The sequence below is a fragment of the Rhynchophorus ferrugineus genome, unplaced genomic scaffold (assembly GCF_030347505.1).
Source record: "Rhynchophorus ferrugineus isolate W39M unplaced genomic scaffold, kcgeb_rfMv2 rfM3, whole genome shotgun sequence".
NCBI lineage: Eukaryota > Metazoa > Arthropoda > Insecta > Coleoptera > Curculionidae > Rhynchophorus > Rhynchophorus ferrugineus.
Genome location: NW_027472582.1, coordinates 25,362,943 through 25,369,903, shown reverse-complemented (window position 1 = coordinate 25,369,903; position 6,961 = coordinate 25,362,943). Strand labels below are relative to the sequence as shown.

Below are 6,961 nucleotides of genomic sequence, written 5' to 3'. Positions count from 1 at the left end.
GTTAAAAATCCTAGTTTTATTAGTTTTTACTTTTTAGTGAGTTCCTTATTTATTTTTTGAAGTTGGTAGTATTATAAGTATTACAATGGATAGTTCAAGTAAAAGTACAGCCCAATCCGTATGAAGAAAAATAGGAATAAAGAAACAATAATTGAAAATAAGGAATATTTCAAGCCCTGGGGTGCGCTACCTAGTCTAGGTAATATGACAGATGTTTCAATTAAACTAGAACAAAAACAGTTGCTGCCCTGTTGGGAATCGAATCCACGACCTCCGCGTATGAACTCCAGGTTTCAACCATTACACCATAAAAACAGTTACAACAACGTCTCTACGACGTCACATATAATATGGTTAGTGCTTTAAAAGCAAACTGGCTGACTTTTGCACTGAACTACTTTTATCCGATATTTCCGTTACATCAGTTTAGCAATAACATTGTACAATAATATCTGATTATTTTAAATAAAAAATAAGTGAAAACATTGTAAGTGCCTTTGAAATTTGAGGTTTTTTCTCGATTCACCACCCTTCCCCCATGAGATCCTAACTTGGTTCCAATAAAACATCTGACCACCACAAGTGCACTTTTTTGATGATTATCTGATTATATATACAGCCGAGTTTTGAAGTCGGTTAAAAATTCAGCGCAGCAACGAGCGTTAATTAACGTTAAAACGTTAATTTTAAAGTACACTTATCGAACTATTAGTGTCTTATCAATGTTAAAACATATATAATTTTATTTTGTACTTCTTGATAAATTAAAACATAGTAATTTCCACCTATACAAGTATAGCCTAAACAATTCAATCTGTTTTAGTGGGGTTTAGAAATTAAAATCATGATAAATCCGCCTTTACAAAAATAATCAAGGATAAGTTAAATCCTTATCATAAACTTTACAGAGCTAACTAAATTAATTTCAATTAATTTTGAATTTAATAAGAATTAATAAGAAAATTGTATGCATTTTATTAATTATAGTATCTTGGCATGAATCTTCTGTAATGACCTAAAACTGAACTTAAATTGGATAGGGGGAAAGTCTTAATCTAATAAATTTGGCAGCATATTAAAAATGAAAAATGATTTATAATTCATGGATATATGGTTCTAAAATATCCTGGTGTATGCAATACCTTTACATCGACACCGAAAAAGTAAATATGTGAGCTGGTCAGATCAAAGTCTTCACGATTGTTAGTATCTTGTAGGAAGATGCCTGACGAAAACTAAAGCGAATTAAATTATTTGAGGTAGCAGGTTTTTGTGTAAAAATGTTTATATTGTTTCAGTTATGTTCAACTTATTTATTAACAGTACTATCTACCGTTTACATTTAGAATAATGGAATTTATTGTTTACACTTTAGTGGTGAGGGATCATAGTAAACACTATTAAAATATGATAATAGATCTAGTAATGATTTACTCTCAATTACGTTTCGTTAAAACTGTTCTCTGGATCGAGGCCTAATAAGAGAATCTTAAAACAAAAACTTGGTATTCTAAAAATGGAATATGCAAAGCACAGATCGGACCTGTTTAACGAACATATCTCAGATCTACCACTAATTTATGGTAATTTGATAAAAAAAATACACTGTTAAGGAGGTGAGGTCTCCCCACCATTTTATAAGGCGGGGCCAATTTTAACCGCATACCCAAGTCATTGAATCCTTTCGAGGCGACTTCGAGCTTACCAAGTTCGACGTTAACAGTCTCTTGTCACAGCTACAGTGCGGTTTGCTTCGGCACATATTCGGTTTCCATAGGTTTATCAATAACCGATAATTACCAGTGGTTTAGGACATTAACTATCAGTGATTATCATACGGTTTTGTTTATATTTTGTGACTTTGTGTTATACGTGCTATCGACGAAATCAGCGTGCTATTTCTTCATCTTAAGGGGTAGGTAAGCCTAAATATTAATTTAGAAATATCAGTGAGTATTGTTTCTATAACTCAGTTTCGTTTCCACTATTAAGGACAACAGTTAAATTCATTATCATCGTCAAATTAAATGTTATTGTAGCAACTTAAAACATGTTAAATAAACCTTTTAAACAAAACAAACATTACACTGGGGCGATAATATAAATGAGTAACTTAAAATTTGGCCATTATTTTTAGATAATCGTTCTGCATATCCTGTCTAATATTTTATCATTGTCTTCAACGTTTTATTTATCAAACAATATTATCATATCCTTTAAATGATAAGACAGTTTGAAGCGATAAAATAATGTGTGTGTCCGGTTTAAATGCGCCTGATAAGCATTGCTTATTATTTTTGTTATAATATCACTGTAATGTAAAGATATGTCTTTGTTAGTGTTAATCTAATCATATACTATTCACTGTGTACATAAAATTCAGTAATCAGTATAAATACATCTTACTAGTGCTGTTTTTATGATAATAGTTAAATACATTTGTAATGATTAACAATTTATATTAACTAAAAATAAAAAATAATTATATATATATATTTAGAAGATAAATATAGCAAAATATAGCATCTAAAAGATATTATTACCACATATTCTTTCCTAAAATAGAAAAGTATCAGAAACTAGTTTTGATTTAAATATTTGTGAAGGTCAATGCAGCGTTTTTTTTTTCATATAAAAACAGCTAATTCATATGATTTTCATCATTCAGTCTGCGAAATGGCATATGATATATAACTAATTATTTACCATAAAGTAGTTTGTATTAACTATTATTACATTATATTTTGTTGTTCTTCTCCTTCCAGTCTATTTCTCTCAAAATCACTCAACCCGATGGGTCATCAAATCAATGCTCACTGTTCAAAGACTCACTTGTTCATCAGTGTCTTGCATTTATAGCTATACACATGCAAAATGTGCTCAGTTATATTGTACCAATTTCTTGATTATTGTCTGTGCATGTGTTGTGCATCATTAATGAGCAGTACCATACTAATACTTGGTGTGGTTTCATCATCAAAGGTCAATTTAATCGAGACGCAATTGCTCAATACCTATCGCCAAGTTTCATATTATTGCAGAAATATGAAAACAAATATATTTTTAAGTTATTTATTACATTGTCACTTGTTGTTGCCGGCTAACCTACAATTTGTAGGTACAGTAGCTTAAATATGTATATATTTAGGAGGACCCAACGTAGTCTATATACTGGCGATGTTAATGTGTTAACACTGCTGTTTCTCACCATTAAATTCACCTCACTACAGTACACAAGATAAAATGGTTTGAGTCTGTATTTTGTACTGGTATTATCCGATAGTTCCAACATTTACAGGGGAATGGAAATTCCCCCCTTGTTTCCGTGCAGTTTTCTTGATTTCGTGAGTGACAGTAGATATGTGAAGGTTTCGGTGTATCAGTCCAATAGTATTTAGGTACACTCGCTATACCTCTTAGGACTTTGCCCTGAAAAACCTTTTGTATATTCCTGTTTTCTTTTTAAATAATTTCATGTATAATAGTAATTTAACATGTACTGAGAAATATGATTTTCTTCTAATTAAGCAAAACATTTTCTTATATTCCAGTGGGTGCAAAATAAATTACTGAGAATTTCATAAATTAAAATTTGACAAAAGCACTATAACATTTATGTATTCTCCCTCATATGGTTATATATGGTTATCCTTGTGCGTTAATTATTATAATTCTTTGAATATTACCTATTAATCTATTTCTAAGCAATTAAAAATATAACCGCACGTGTCTTTCTATATTATAATATTAAAAGAATGAAATATTAATAATACAAGTTATTATAATCGATCACCGGTTACATTTACTTAAATCATTTATATATTTAAACGTCCCAATTAACATTAAATGTATTAGAAATATTAATTATTTCTTGTTATTATTTAACGGATGTTTGCTGTGATACTTTAGAGTACCATGAAATATTTCTTATTACATCACTTTAAAGCAGTTAGTTTTTTAGTTAGAAAGACGTTGCAATGATAAAAATATCTTAATATTGGTTTCATTTTTCATCCATTCTTAACATTCATTCTTATATACATTTTCAAATAATTTGTTTTACTTCAACATTGTATTGTGATTTTGCATTATAACATAGTTATATTAACTAAAAAACTAAAACCTTTAACTCAGCTCTACTTTCGTATAGACCCGATAGTATTTTTACAACTACGATAGTTTTTATCGTTTACCACAAACTCGACTATGCCTTAACTGGAAATGTATGCAAGTCTGCCAATTAAAATTGCGTTAAGCGTTAAGATTATCGGCGACCATTAAGGTTATCATAAGCTAGTACATGTCAGTCTTCCCGTTAAATATCTACAAGCGCATCCTTATCGGACCGGTAAGGTGTTCGGTAGTTATGCTAATTACATATTGTGTGTTGCTTATTCTACGGTTTTAATATGATATATCCGAGAGCTCGTGTAATATCTATTTTGTTACTTATGTGTTATATAGTAATATAATGTTATATTATATAAGAATATATTAGATCCGAAAAAATAAGACACCATCAAATTGCTAAATCTGCTTGATATGAAAATATCATATTGTAACAATCTATCAACAACAAAACTATATTTGCAATTTTAGGTCAGTACCACACTTTAAAAATTTATTTTTGGATTTGGGACATTAGTTCATGAACCTAAGCATGCCTGTAACCAGGCTGGTGAATATCCATTTAGAGATATTCTCAGAAAGCGGGTCTTACCTTATATATATATATATATATATATATATATATATATATATATATATATATACGATAGGCTTGGTAAAAAGGCTCCAAAATATAACAAAAAATGTCTATAAATCCAAACTATTTTCATGCATATCTTGCAATTTATATGGAAAGGTTATCTGCTCTGTGTTATATGTGGGAAGCTCTTTGCTCCTCTTGCTCCTCTGACTCCTTCTGATTACTTTTAATTTCATCGATAATTGATGGTCTATCTGAGCAGCGATTCCTGAATTTGTGCATGAATGTAGCCAAAAAGATGGTTAGAAAAGTTATTCACTAACAATAGATAATATATTACATAAAACTTATAATCTGTTGGAATAAATGCTTTATAAGCAATGTTATTATAATTATTTAAAGTAGGCTATTCGAAAATTATTAGTGCTGGGTTGTAATGGATACGTAAAATCATTTCTATCATTTGGGCCACTAAAAAAGCTCTATGGCCCTAATTTAGCATCCAATGTTTTTATTCCTTTGTAACAGTGTAACATTTCGAAAGCTCAAAATATATTCATAAATTTGAACCCTATTAGTAATTATTTAAAAAGTCATTGTTGAAATGTTGTTTCTTGTGTTACTCCTTTAATATAAAGTGAGTGAAAAGAAAAATCTTGTTTGAAAACAGTAATTAAATATTTTTGAGACCCTTTAAAGTAGAAGCTATATTTTGACTAGTGCTAGTCATAAACATGTCAAATTTTAAATATAGCCATGACGAGTTTCTAGACTTTCACAATTGACAGTCTTGAAAATATAATAGTCGTTCGTACACCCTAAATCTCGATAGGTACATAAATGTAAGTTTTAACAATAGTTAATTGATAATTACTAATAGATTATCTTAAGTACTGATTTATGTAGTTATCACGGGTCATCTATTCATTTTTATTATTATCTTTTAAAAAATCATTCTAAATCTAATATATTTTTAATTATGTACTGTGAGAGCAATAACTTTAAGTAAGTAAAATATGTCTTTATTTTCACTTTATTTATTTTTTTGTTTGTTTTTTGCTCATCCTAATATCTACCTATTATTTGAATATCTATTATTTAAAAATTAATATAATAAAATCAGTATTACGAGGGTCACTATTTTTATTTCGGGAATTGGCAACACTGTTGTCATGTGAGTCCATTTGACGGTTCCATCGTAAAGTTTGACATTTTTGACGATATGCGTACTCAGAAAATTTGTCGCACGGACACTATTTGTTTATTTTATATTTAATTGAAAGTATTTTCTAGGCAAAAAATGGATTTGAATCGTGAACATTTTCGTGCGATGATTTTTTGCGATTTTCTACTTGGATTATCACAACAAGAGTGTATCAATCAACTTAATTTGACTTTTGGCGATGAAGCTCCATCAAAAACCACCGTGTATCGCTGGTTTAGTGAATTCAATCGTGGTCGTAGTCGTCGCTGATCGACGAGTTTCGTGTAAGTCGGCCAAAATCGGCTGTTGTGTTAGAAAACATCGATGCTGTGTGCGAAATGATTAAACAAGATCGTCATGTCACCAAATGTGAGATTGAGGTATCCCTAAGCCCCTAAATTAGTTCCACCAGCAACTTACATAAACACTTAGCTGTGGGAAAGATATGTTCGCGTTGGATCCTAACAATTTGACAATCGTTCAAAAAAAGGCCTGTATCGATTGGTGCAAAGAAATGCTTAAGAAATTTAATCGCGGTGCTTCGAAAGACATTTATACAATCGTGACAGGTGACGAATCATGGATATATTCGTATGAGCCCGAAAGTAAGCAGTAATCGACTGTACGGATGTTCCAAAATGAACCAAATCCGACAAAAGTCGTTCGCACACAAGGCATTTCAAAGAAAATGGTGGCCTGTTTCTTCGGAAAAACTGGTCATATTGCAACAGTGCCTCTAGAGGATCATAGAACAATAAATTCTGATTAGTACACAACCATTTGTTTGTCAGAAGTTTTCGGTGAAATAAGGAAAACAAACAAGAGACGCCAGATTGTTCTTCATCATGACAGTGCGAGCTCGCACATATGATGATCCGCCCTACAGCCCTGATGACCAATAACTTCTTTTTGTTCCGTGAAGAATAAACTGCATGGTCAACGATTCTCATCGCCCGAAAAAGCTACTGAAGTATTCAAAAAACATGTTTTGGAGATACCTCATTCGAAATGGAATAAATGCTTTGAAAATTAGTTTAATCGTATACAAA

General features: G+C 30.7%; 1 protein-coding gene across 2 annotated transcripts in view; it reads left to right on the top strand.

Moving 5' to 3' along the window:
• Positions 1–1,686: 1,686 nt before the first annotated feature.
• The window catches only part of LOC143192915 (GATA-binding factor A), an 88,175-nt gene continuing 82,900 nt past the window's right edge, over positions 1,687–6,961 (top strand). Inside the window, exon 1 of one of the 2 annotated variants that reach the window (XM_076398739.1) lies at positions 1,687–1,915. The gene's annotated coding sequence lies outside the window, so the exon portion shown is untranslated. Of the gene's footprint in view, positions 1,920–6,961 lie in introns of both variants that reach the window. The other variant, XM_076398740.1, reaches the window with a different exon arrangement.